Below are 13424 nucleotides of genomic sequence, written 5' to 3'. Positions count from 1 at the left end.
AGAGGCTGATACAACTTGCCAAGAAGAACTGTTAGAAATTAGATATAGTGAAGAGAGTAAACATAAATTTGACAGTGGTAGATATGAAAACCTATGGCAAAATAAAAAAAAATGCCAGTCTTATATCCAAATATGTGGAAAATGGTATTCAATTTATTAATACCTTTCCCTACCTCAGATCTTGTGAAATCAGGATTTAGTGCTGTTAATCATATTATGATGAAAGAAAGAAATCGCCTGAATATTTCTGAAAGGGGAGGCCTTCATTTGTTCCTCACAAAAATTGAACCAGATATTTAATATTTAGTTTCCCAGCATCAGCCTCAAGGATCTCACTAATAATTCAATTAACTAATGTAATTTCTATGTATGCAAAGTATAAATAAAAAGATAGATTTAACTATAGTAAGTTTTTTTATAAAGATTTATTCTGCCAAACTTAGCGAGAATCCGACATAAAGTACTTGGTAAGTAATTATTATTATATGCTTTAACTTGCTGTAACTATGCTTTATAAATTTTATAAAGTAAAGTTACTTCTTTACTTTATAAATCACCATTACTGTGGAACCAGTGGGCGGTTAGAAAATTTGACTACTAACAGAGATACAAAAGTGCGCTATAGGTATAAAAAGGTTGACTACCCCTGTTCTCAACAAAATATTAGCAAACCAAATCCAGGAATATATTGAAAAGATCATACATCATGATCAAGTGGGATTTATTTTGGAGATGCAAGACTGGTACAATATTTGCAAATCAATAAACATGATTCATCACATAGAGAATATGAAGGCTAAAAATCACAAGATCATATCAATAAATGTCAGAAAAAGCATTAGATAAAATCTAGCACCCTTTTATGATCAAGACTCTCAGCAAAGTGGGAAGCAGGGAACATACCAACCTAATTTTATGGGGCAAGCGTTATCCGCCTTCCAAAATCAAATAAAGACAGGGGTTACTCCTTTCACCACTCTTATTCAATATAGTTCTGGAAGTCCTAGCCACAGCAATCAGACAAGAAGAAGAAGAAATAAAAGGCATCCAAATTGGGAAAGAAAAAGTAAAACTGTCATTATTTGCTGATGACATGATACACATGGAAAACCCTCAAGTCTCAGTCAAAAAACTACTAGACTTGATAAATGAATTTGGCAAAGTAGCAAGATATAAAATTAATATTCAGAAATCAGTAGTTTCTGTATATACCAACAATAAACTTTCAGAAATAGAAATGAAGGAAACAATCCCCTTCACTATTACAACACAAAAAATAAAGTACTTAGGAATAAATTTAACCAAGGAGATAAAAGAATTATACTCAGAAAATTATAAGACATTAAAGAAAAAGAAATTGAAGCCTGACCTGTGGTGGTGCAGTAGATAAAGCCTTGTCTTGGAATGCTGAGATTGCCGGTTTGTAACCCTGGGCTTGCCTGGTTAAAGCACATATGAGAGTTTATGCTTCCTGCTCCTCCCCAATTTCTCTCTCTCTCTCTCCAAAATGAATAAATAATAAAAAATAAAAATAATTTAAAAAAAGGAATTGAAGAAGATACAAAAAAGGAGAAGACTGTACCATGTTCATAGATAAGAAGAATTAACATCATTAAAATGTCCATACTACCTAAAGCGATCTCCCATCCAGGTACTAACCAGGCCTGACCCTGCTTAGCTTCCGAGATCAGACGAGATCGGGCGTGTTCAGGGTAGTATGGCCGTAGACCTAAAGTGATCTATAGATTCAATGCAAGTCTTATTAAAATACCAATGGCGTACTTCTCAGATCTTGAACAAATATTCCAAAAATTTATATGTGACCCAAAATAAACAATCAAACAACCCCCCCCCAAATCAAATAGCCTCAGCATTCTTGAAAAAGAAGGACAAAGTGGGAGATAGCACACTTTCTGATAACAAACCATTGTAATCAAAACAGCTTGATACTGGCATAAGAACAGGTATACAGACCAATGGAAAAGAACAGAGAACTCAGAAATATATCCACACTTTTATGGTAAATTGATATTTGACAAAGGAGGCAAGAATAAACAATGAAGTAAAGACAGTCTCTTTAATAAAAGATGTAGGGAAAAATTAGACAGGTACATGCAAAAAAAATGAAACTACACTGCCAATTTACATGAGTCACAGAAATAAACTCAAAATAGATAAAATACTTAAATATGATTTGTAAAACTATAAATATCTTGCAAAAAAACATAGACAGTAAAACTCTTCAACATCTCTCATGCCAATATTTTTGCTGAACTATCTCCACAAATAAGTGAAATAAAGGACAAAATAAACAAATGGGACTATATCAAACTAAAAAGCTGTACACAGCAAAAGACTCCACTAACTTAATAAAAAGACAACCCACTCAATGGGAGAACATATTCACTGATACATCTGATAAAGGGTTAATAACCAAAATTAGTAAAGAACTACTAAAACTCAACACCAGGAAGGTAAACAATCTAATTAAACATGGGCAAAAGAACTGAATATACACTTCTCCAAAGAGGGCATACAGTTGGCCAATAGACATATGAAAAAATATTCAACGTTACTAATCATCAGAGAAATGCAAGTTAAAACCACAATGAGATATTACCTCATACCTGTCAGAATGGTGTTCATTAACAAAACAACACACAACACATGCTGGCGAGAGTGCGGAGAAAAGGGAACTCTTCTGCACTACTGGTTGGAATGCAGACTGGTGCAGCCACTGTGGAAAACAGTATGGTGTTTCCTCAAAAAATAAAAAATGAAACTGCATTTTGATCCAGCTATCCCACTTTTAGGAATATATCCTAAGAATCCCAAAACACTAATTCAAAAGAAGATATGCACCCCCATGTTTATTGAAGCATTGTTTACAATAGCTGAGATTTGGAAACAGCCCAATTGTCTGACAGGGGATGAATCGATAAAAAAGCTGTGGTACATGCACACAATAGAATACCATGCAACCATGAAAAGGAAGGAAATCTTACCATATGCGATGGCATGGATGGACCTGGAGATTATTATGCTAAGTGAAATTAGCCAAGCAGAGAAAGACAAATATCATATGATTTCACTTATATGTAGACTTGAATAAAGATGATGTACTAAGGAATGGAATAGAAGCAGAGGTGGGGTCATGGGTGTGCTATGCAGGAGGCATGGTACAGAGTTGCAATTACTCATGGGTAGATTTTAGAGAAAAATTTATTATGATTAATAAAGATTAAAAATAATAAAGGCAAAACCAAAAGGGTTTTGAATTTATGTAATCTGAAGTAGAATAAAGAAAAAGAATCAACACAACAATAAGCTACCCAACATCACCAGACGAAGAAACATCAGTTTGGGTTCTGGAGTAATAGCTAGTTAAAGCAATACACTAAGAAAAAGAGAATTATGAGTATGTGCAAATCTCACCAAACTGTGGAGGAATACATCACCAGACTGGGAAGCGTCAGCCTGGGCTCCAAAGTCGGCCACCTGCCATGTGCATCGAGAGGAAGCGTTCTTTAGAGTTTCAGGGGTGCTCTGAAACCCAACCTATACGTACTTATAGGGAAATTTTGGCTGGAGGTTATTACATGAGAACCCATGATGCATAACTTCTAGGAACAAAGAAGGGTCACCACATTCTGAAATAATTCACTAGGCCAGCAGTCCAGTGGGAAGACCACCCTCCCTGGCTTCAGGGGAGACTGCAGCAGGACACCTCATCCCACCCTGAGTCAATGACTCAGTCAATGGGGAGAGAGGGACAGCTGTCAGAAGGAAGGGGGATGAGGGAATGGGATCAGAAAAGGTGAAGGGATTAGCCAAGTTATATGCACATAAAACATAACACACAGATAATAGGACAACAGCCCGGAGGGTTAGAGGGGGGGGAGGTAAGGGGAAAGGGCCATGGAGGAGCACGGTTTGAGAGGTGGAGGGTGTTATATTGAGTAGGACACTTGAATTCATGTTAACACAATTAATTAAAAAATATAATAAAACAAGAAAAGAGAAGAAAGAACATTTTCTTGTTTACTAAAATAAAACTTGTTCCCCAAATGGGGTTCATATATTAAAAATGTAAGCCAAATCATGTTGCTCCTCTCCCAGGCTCTATGTTTGATGTGGAGTAGAACTTGGGTCCCACACCCTTGCCCCAGCACACAGACTTCAGCCGTCTCCCCTCTGCCTTCACCTTGCTCTCCATCCCTTTCATTCACTCTGCTCCCACCACTCTGGTCTCTGGGCTAGTCTTGGAACGAGCCAAGCAAACTCTTACCTCAGATCTGGCCTGCACATTACCTCTTCTCTGGCTGGGCATTCTTCCCCTAGACACTTGACACTTAGTTACTCTTTTTTTTAAGAGGAACAATGTAGATTTATTTATTTATTTGACTTATTATTTATTTATCAAATTTATTGGGGGGGTAAAACTGGTCAATAGGATCATACTGGTTTCAAGCATACATTTCTGTGATACATGATCTACATATTACACTATGTGCCCACCACCCAAAGCCAACACCTTCTGTCACCATATATTAGCCCTCTTTACTCTTTATTACCCCCTTACCACCTTTTTTTTTTTTTTTTTGCATTTTTCTGAAGCTGGAAACAGGGAGAGACAGTCAGACAGACTCCCGCATGTGCCCGACCGGGATCCACCCGGCACGCCCACCAGGGGGCGACGCTCTGCCCACCAGGGGGCGATGCTCTGCCCATCCTGGGCGTCGCCATGTTGCGACCCTCCTGGGTGTTGCCATGTTGCGACCAGAGCCACTCTAGCGCCTGGGGCAGAGGCCACAGAGCCATCCCCAGCGCCCGGGCCATCTTTGCTCCAATGGAGCCTTGGCTGCGGGAGGGGAAGAGAGAGACAGAGAGGAAGGCGCGGCGGAGGGGTGGAGAAGCAAATGGGCACTTCTCCTATGTGCCCTGGCCGAGAATCGAACCCGGGTCCTCCGCACGCTAGGCCGACGCTCTACTGCTGAGCCAACCGGCCAGGGCCCCCTTACCACCTTTTCTCTGCTAACCACCATACTGAGGTCTGTGTCTATTAGTTCCAGTTTCATATTCCACTTATGAGTGAAATCATATGGTTCTTAGACTTTTCTGACATATTTAATTTAGTAGAATATTTTCATGGTCCATCCATGTTGTTGCAATTTCTTTATACTTGTTCAAATGTCACCTTTTGAGTAAGGCCTATCTAACTTCCTTATTTAAAATTGCAACCTGGATCCTGTCCTCCCACATATCTGATGCTCTTACACTACTATATTTTTGCTCCATAATAATTATCATCCAACACCATATGTAATTCCTTATTTACTAAGTTTATTGTTTGTCTTGTTAGAGCATACATTCCAATAGGTCAGAAAACTTTGTTTTGTTCACCTATTGGTATCCCAAAGGCCCAAAACAGTACCTGGCAAATAGTAGACATTCAAACAATATTAGTGGGATAAATTACAAAAATCTTCAAGGAAAAATACAGATGAATAGTGTGCCATTGATGAAACTCAACTGGGTTGTCCGCAGAAGTATATGACCGAATTTCATCTTATGTTCCTCTTTGATAATATATTAATAGATCAAATATGATTTATTCTTGGATTGGACAAACACTTATCAGTCACAGATGATGTATCAGCATTGAGCTAGACACTGAAGATACAAGAGTGATAATATAATCTCTATCTTCAATGACCTGTGTAGCAGGGCAACCAGCCCAGCCTTCCTCACTGGGCAGGAAACACTGAGAATGTCACACTGGGACCTGAAGCAGAAGGAGGCCAGAAGAAGGACACAAGGAGGGTGTGCAGGGACATTCCAGATGAAGGAGTTAGTATTATATATTCAAAGTTCTGCCTGGATGTGGCTCCTGCTTACCCTCAATACTGTACTAAGGAATTTGGACTTTATCCTAGAGCAGTAGGGAGTCATGGAAACATTGAAATAGAGTATAACTCAGACAGATCTACATTTTAGAAAGATCACCATGTCCTCTTACTCTCAAGGTGTGTTAACAAGCGTTTAACGAGTGCTTACTAGAACTAAAATGCTTTCCCTTTGTTCTTTGGGGAAAAGTAGAACAGTATTTCTAGAAGGAAATTTGCTTAACTTTATTGGTAAATAATGTTTTAAGCATAAAAATAAAAAGTATTAAAAAAGTTTATTTTTCCAAAGTCAATTGCCATATGTGATATTGCAAAAGATATGAAAGTCTTTTTAAATTTAATGAAGTATTTCTTGTTCTTTTCTAAATTATTTTTTCTAAGTCATTAAATTAAATAATTTAAAGAAATTCAATTTTCTTTAGCTCCTAAAATTAAAAAACTAAAAAACATTTAAAAAGCTAGTTGAGGAGGAAAGGGAATAGATTTATGTTTCTCAACATTAGGAGACTTTTTTGTTGCTTCAGAAATGCACAGCAGAAGCCAGTTGGTGTGCTTTCTGAAAGCATGTTTTATACATGTGACTTGAATGTACAAAGCGTCTTACAAACTCCTTACTTCCTCTGCCTGGGAAGGATAACCCTCCCGTCACTGGGTCATCGGTGTCATATACTGTCATTAGTGTGGCTGAGGCCGATGCCCGACCCCATGCTACACTCTCTGCATGGCCAACCAAAGGTGTCATTAAGAGTCCTGGTACTGGCCTCAATAAAAAACACCTTTGGGCAGAATATTCTGCTATGCCTTTATACTACCTTTCTGATGTTGTGTGGTATTTAGTCTCTTCTGGGATTTCATATCAGAGAGTTAGAGATTATGAGGAGATGAAAGTCATTTCCATAAGTGTGTTTGTTCCTTGAAGTTAGATTTCTTGACATTCTTTTTTTTTTTAATTGTCTAAGTCTATATAAAGGTTTGTCTCATGGAGGAGAGAGTACCCAAATAGGTTAGACTTTGTTACTATAGCAAGCTCAAGTTGTGTCAGACAGTTTTGCATCTGCCACAGAGATTTCTTTACATTCTTAATTGAACCTACCTGTTCCAAGGTTGTCAAATTCAAAACAGTGCCAATGATTCTGCAAGAAATTAATTTTATCATGTACCTCCTGTATGAGATTAAAGAATTTAATTATTTGAGATCTGTTTTTATATTTCTGAGGTGTTTTCCAACACCAAGTATTATAATTCTTCAATTCTCAGCAGATACTGGGTGTCCTACAAATTTAACTCAACATCTACCTAGAGAGAGTATCAGATCCCAAAGGTTAAGAGCTTAATTTCTGGTAGGTCTTTCCCTTTTCTGATGACTCTGAGCCACTTCGTTAGCATAGACTCAGGTGTGCCCCAAAGGGGTTCCTTATGAATAATAAGACACTCCACCCTTGCAAGAAATTCCAAAGATTTTAGCTCTGCAGAAAACTAGGGACAAATACCAATATTTTTCTTTTCTTTTTTTATGAAGGGAGAGACGAGGAGGCAGAGAGGCAGAAAGATAGACTCCCACATGCTCCTGACCAGTATCCACCTTGCAAGCCACCTACAGGATAATGCTCTGACCATCTGGGGCCATGGCTCCCTTGCTTGGCAACCAAGCTATTTCAGTGTCTGAAGCAAGGCCATGGAGCCATCCTCAGTGCCTAGGGTCAACTTCCTCGAACCATTTGAGCCATGGCTGCAGGAGAAGAGAGAGAGAGAGAAAAGGGGGAAGGGGAGGAGTGGAGAAGCAGATGGTCGCTTCTTCTGTGTTCTCTGACCAGGAATCAAACCCGGCAATATATTTCTTATACCACAGCATTATTCTCTTTTTTAAATAAAGCAATGATCAAGAACATAGACTCTAGAGCTAGAGCTGTGTATCCAAACCAGGTGTTGCAACTAATTAGATTTGTGACCTGTCACCAGTTACTTTAAGTTCTTTTTGCCTCAGTTTTCTTTTCTGCAAAATAGAGATAATAATAGTAATTGACTTCAGGACACTGTATCCCAAAATATGGCGCCTTGGCATATTAAATATATTAAGCTGAAAGAATTTAAAAAGATAACAGAAGCCAGAAGTTCTGACCTCCTCCTCTCCCTTACACTTCTTCCCTGAAACAGGTCAGAACACTCCCGTGTGCAAGAAGCCCTCCTTGTACCAGGAGAAAAGAACACATTCTCAACAACAGAGAGGGGGCATTTGGGGCCAAGAAATTTGTACAAACAAACCTTGTTAAACTAACTCTTATTTTCCAAGTTACTTTTTACCATGTGCTACCTACAGCCAAACCCCTTTGTCTTGGTGATTCTTTACGAAATTATTGTTTGTCTGAAAGGTATAAAATCGTCCTGTTTTGGTCACTTCTTCAGGTCTTCGTTCTCTTGTGAAGGCTCCCATGTACATGTAAAAGTTTACTCAAATTTGTATGCATTTCTCTTGTTAATGTCTTTGTAAGTTAAATTTTCTGACCCAGCCAGGGACCCTTAGAAGGCAGAGAAACACTTTTTCTTCACATAGAACAGTCTCCACCCCATAGCAGTGTAGTAGTAAGCTGTAAATATATGTAAATCCCTTGGAACAGTGCCTGGACAGGGTGAAAGCTTTGTAAATATTAGCTATTATTATTGGATGTCTTACAAATTTAACTCAATTCTCACACTATCTACCAGGAGATAGTGTCAGATCCCACATTTTAAGAGCTTAATCACCTGCCCCCTGTTTTACTTGTCTCACAGTGCTTTGAAGGAAAGTCAGCATTAACAATTCCCAGAAATAAGTGAAGACCAACTCCAGACGATTGCTCACATCCCATTTTAACTTATTTGTTGCATATACAATGCAATGAACAAGGAGCCCTGGTAGGTTGGCTCAGTGGTAGAGCGTCGGCCTGGCGTGCAGAAGTCCCGGGTTCGATTCCCCGCCAGGGCACACAGGAGAAGCGCCCATCTGCTTCACCACCCCTCCCCCCCTCCTTCTTCTCTGTCTCTCTCTTCCCCTCCCGCAGCCAAGGCTCCACTGGAGCAGATGGCCCAGGCGCTGGGGATGGCTCCTGGGCCTCTGCCCCAGGCACTAGAGTGGCTCTGGTGGCAGCAGAGCAACGCCCCCCCCCCCCAGGGGCAGAGCATCGCCCCCTGGTGGGCAGAGCGTCGCCCCCTGGTGGGCGTGCCGGTGGATCCCGGTCAGGCGCATGCGGGAGTCTGTCTGACTGTCTCTCCCCGTTTCCGGCTTCAGAAAAATACAGAAAAAAAACCAAAACAAAAACAAAAAACAATGCAATGAACAATGATTATACCTGTATCTAAGTTAACCCTAACAAATCAACAGTTAACAGAAACTTCTATTTTGTTTTGTTTTGTAATTGTTTCTGCTACAGTAGCAGATTTTTCTGTTCTGTTTTTTGTTTCTTTTTTCCTGTAGTTACACTTTTTCAAGTTCAGAATGATCATGCTACATTTAAATGATACAGGCCTAAGGGTTGTAACATCTTAACACACTTTAAGATGTTAGAAGTGTCAAAGGATAAACTGAAGGCATATTAAAATTTTTAAGAGTTTATTCGAGCAAAAATTGATTTGAATCAGGCAGTGCCAAATTAGAAACGGTTGGGAGTGCTCTATCGACAGGAGCTCGGAAAAGACTTTCAGAAGGAAGATATAGAAACAAAGCAAGAAAATGATCTAATTGGGTATAGCTTAAATATTTGCTTTATTTGAATAAGCCTAGTTGGCTATTTGTAATTAGATATCCTTCCATTCAATTTCTTGACTTCGAGGGATTTACAGGCTAAGGTTTTGTTTTGTTTGTGTATGTTGACTACTGAGGCATTCAGGCCACCTCAGTCTAATGGCTTTCTTGTTTAAGTAATTTTAACGAAACAAATGCAGAAGTCAATAATGCCACTGAGTTAATAGAGTGGAACTCAGACCCAGAAACATGCCTCTCAACAGGCCTCCCCAAAAGGCCTTCCTTAAGATGTATATGACAAGATGAAGTTGACCAGAGCAAGCAGGGACCATAATATCAAAATTAAGTCCTTTACTTCTTAGCATGACTTGAAATGATAAATTTCCTTTTATGCAAATATATATTAAGGCTCCACCTGTTTGGAATTCACCAGTAAGGATATGCTTTGTTAAACCAAGAATTGCTGGTCCTGTCTAGATAATGTAAGAAATCTTTATTTTGGCTTCTGTCCTTATAAAGATCATACACATACGCTCATGATTGGGGAAACATGCATTCTTCTTTGCAAAATTTATTCAGCCTAATGGGAAACTTGGGGAGTTTTGAAGAGTGACATGTTCTTAGCTTTGCATGATCTTACCTTTGAAAGAGAACAGTATCACTATTATGTTGAGAACAGACTAAAGCACACGAGACCAGGTAATAAGCTTTTCCTCTAATTTAGGTGAGAGATAATGGTGCTTTTGATTATGCTGATATTAGTGGTAAGAGTGCAAACTGGATGAATTCTGGACTTTTTTTTTTATGTATAACCAAAAGGATTTGCACATGGATGGGACGTGAGGTGTAAGAGCAAGAGAGAAATGAAGAATGACTCCAAGGTTCAACCTGAGCAACTGAAAGCCTGTTGAGAGGGGCCAGGATGAGCTAAAATGATCTGGAGAAGTGGAGCTTGAGATGCCCATTTATTAGCCATCTAAGCAGTGATGTTGAATAAGCAGTGTGCTTTATGGTTATTCTGTTTTCTGAATATATTTCTGACAGCTCAGTGATTTTTATAGTAATGACACATCTGAGTTGCTCCTTAGTATAAAACACGTTCATAAACTTCTTCTATAAGAAGTTCAGAACCTTAACACCGCCTTTAGAGTAAGCACACTAATAAAATGAAGAATATCACTTGTGTGCTTATAGTGTATAGAAAGAGTCCCAAAATAGAGCCAATTCTGTCTACAGCAGCTGTGTGGGTCACCAAAGGGCAAACAGTGCAAGTTTCACTGTGATTGGGTCTCAAATAGCAGCAGTGGTTTTAGGGTCTTCACACTTTTCGTATTGAGTGTAAATTGGTTTTATTTTCAAGCACAAGGCAAAACAGTGTTCCTTGTGCCAGATATGTATGCTTGCACAAAACTGGTTTGAAAGGCCTCGGCATGAACACCCAAATTGCAATTGACCTCTGGCAAGCCCGGCAGCGGCACCAAGAAACGGAGCATGTAAATGAAAAGGAAAAAGTGTAGGGATAAATGCGGAGCAACAGGAACGGCATGAAGGAATTTCATGCCTCAAAGTCAGGAATAAAAATCTAAACGCCTGCTGGAGAGAGGCAGGTAAACGTCAATGAAGACAGCCAGCCTCTCGCTCTCGCGCACAAATGCACAATAACAGGAAGTGGTGGGGACTGCGGTGATCAGCGCGGCACAGGCTTCCTCCCAGAGGGAGTAGGGGGTCCTTCGTCATCAGGCAGGACTGGGCGCACAGTACAGCCAGATCTTGCCTTATTTCCAGAAAAACTAAAAATCTTGATATTTAAATAAAATCCGATTTTTAAATGTTGGTGTTTAGCTCACATTTTCAAGCACTATGTAAGCTTAAACAAAAGGTATCTGTAAGCTGCTTTTGGTAGGTAGGCCCCCACTTCCAAACTTCTAACTTTTTCATTTACATACAAATAGTTTTAATTATTGACTAAACTGAGCCATGAACTCCCTACATAGTTATGACAATTATTTCTCCTTCACAGGCAAAACCATTCTTTTTTGTGTATGACTTGAATTCTCTGTTTCAATATGAAAGCCCTAATATTCAAATATAAAAGAGTGAAAACAAAGTAATAATACTTTAAAAAATAATCTTTATCTTTACAGAATTAAAAAAATAAAAGTTGTTGAGTTTTGTTACTATTTTTTCACCCATCTCAAATTTAAGTTAAGTCAACATTAAACTAACTGTAATGTAGAATAAAGTAGTCACGCTCTGCTGCTTTCAAAATAGATTGACATTTTGCAAGATTCTCCTGGAATTTTTTTAAGGGTGTTTGGCTTTAAAAAATATATAAGCTGATGGGAAAGAACTAGTTCTGACGAGAATGAACAAGTGGAAAGAGAGATTTTCATTAAGATTAAGGCTAGTCTTCATAGTCTTTTCTATAAGTCATTTTCTCAATCATTCTATGAAGAAATTTTTACTGAAAAGCAAGAATACTGGGCAATTGAATAGATCTGGAAAAATGCTTAAACCCAGTTTATTAGGATCCTGTGATAGCCTCTAAGCTAGGAGACCCTAATCAGACTGCTGTGATTCAAGAGGGGTCTTGGACGAGTTTTATCTTCCAAGGAACTTTTCAAAGAGACTTTTGTCCTATGATGGCTTCATTTCTACTCATACAGATAAATCTGAGGGAGAGGGGAAGGTCTTCATTCTATTGTTTTCTAAAATAATTGAGAGAACATGTATTTCCAGAGTACAACAATATCTTAAAACTCTTATCATTATAGCTTACATGGTAAGTGGGAGAGTGATTTCTTTCTTTTTTTTTTTTTTTTTCCTAACAAGGTCAGAGAACTGAGAGACCCAGACCATGAAGTAATAATGGCAGAAACTTCAGAAGTTTGGGAAATGGATGACCTGGAGGTGTGAGAGTGTCACTCAGTTCTGCCTAGTGCTACCTCCAGTTCCCGGGACAGCGAGAGCTGCAGATAAAGTCTTGAAATGCCTTTTCATATGGTCCCACCAGTGATGAATCAAATATCCTCAGGGTTTTTTGTTTTTGTTTTTTTAGGAAATTAAAAAAGTCATCTATTACTTGAGATGAAAATAAAAAATGTCTTAGACTATATAGAGGAGTATCATTTTAGTTAACTTGACCCACACCCCAATTTTATAGATAATTCCAAATCCTTTCAGGAAAACAGCTAATGACTAGGGAAAAGATGTGTGGAAAGGTATGGAAGAAAAAGCAAGGTTGGAAGAGCTCGGCTCAAGGAGAAGCTGATGGATGTTTCTTGGTCACTCACCCATAAATTCAGGAAGCCTTAGTTTGCAAAATTTGAGGAGATTTGCTGGCATAAGACTAGAGGGGGTGAGCCTGAAGCTAGAAGCTGCTGGTGAAATTAGTCCTTCTCACAAATAAGGAAGTCATCACTCTGCTGTAAGCACTAGTGTGGGTGTCGGCTAGCCCTGCTTCTGATCAGGGAGTTTTTTGGCACTGTGGACAATCTTGTACGATTTCAGATATTAGTGTTTCCCCCGAGTTGCTCTTTATGAACATCCCCTTTAGATACCCTTTCTTTCCAGTTAGCTCTATATAAAAGCTCTTTTATTTAAATTAAAAAAAAAGTGGGAGAGAGGTGTTTCTACTTTTCATTGCCTTATCAAGTTAGAAAATATTTCCTTTTAAAGGGTTATTGTATCACTTTATTCTTGTTTAATACTGTGACTTTTGAATATTTTGTCAATCCAATGAGATCTCAACCCATAACATCTTTAGATAAAGGAGTGCTTTCAAAAGATTATGTTGGTTT

The 13424-nt window shown here is 38.7% G+C and overlaps 1 non-coding gene across 1 annotated transcript; it reads right to left on the bottom strand.

Annotated features, from left to right (window-relative positions):
- Positions 1–6855: 6855 nt before the first annotated feature.
- On the bottom strand, positions 6856–6979 carry LOC136327494 (small nucleolar RNA SNORA28). The gene has a single exon (XR_010729697.1). It is a non-coding gene; the product is annotated as a small nucleolar RNA SNORA28 (small nucleolar RNA).
- Between the last annotated feature and the right edge of the window lie 6445 nt (positions 6980–13424).

Source organism: Saccopteryx bilineata, chromosome 2 (genome assembly GCF_036850765.1).
Source record: "Saccopteryx bilineata isolate mSacBil1 chromosome 2, mSacBil1_pri_phased_curated, whole genome shotgun sequence".
Taxonomy (NCBI): domain Eukaryota; kingdom Metazoa; phylum Chordata; class Mammalia; order Chiroptera; family Emballonuridae; genus Saccopteryx; species Saccopteryx bilineata.
This window is presented reverse-complemented; position numbering and strand designations above follow the sequence as displayed.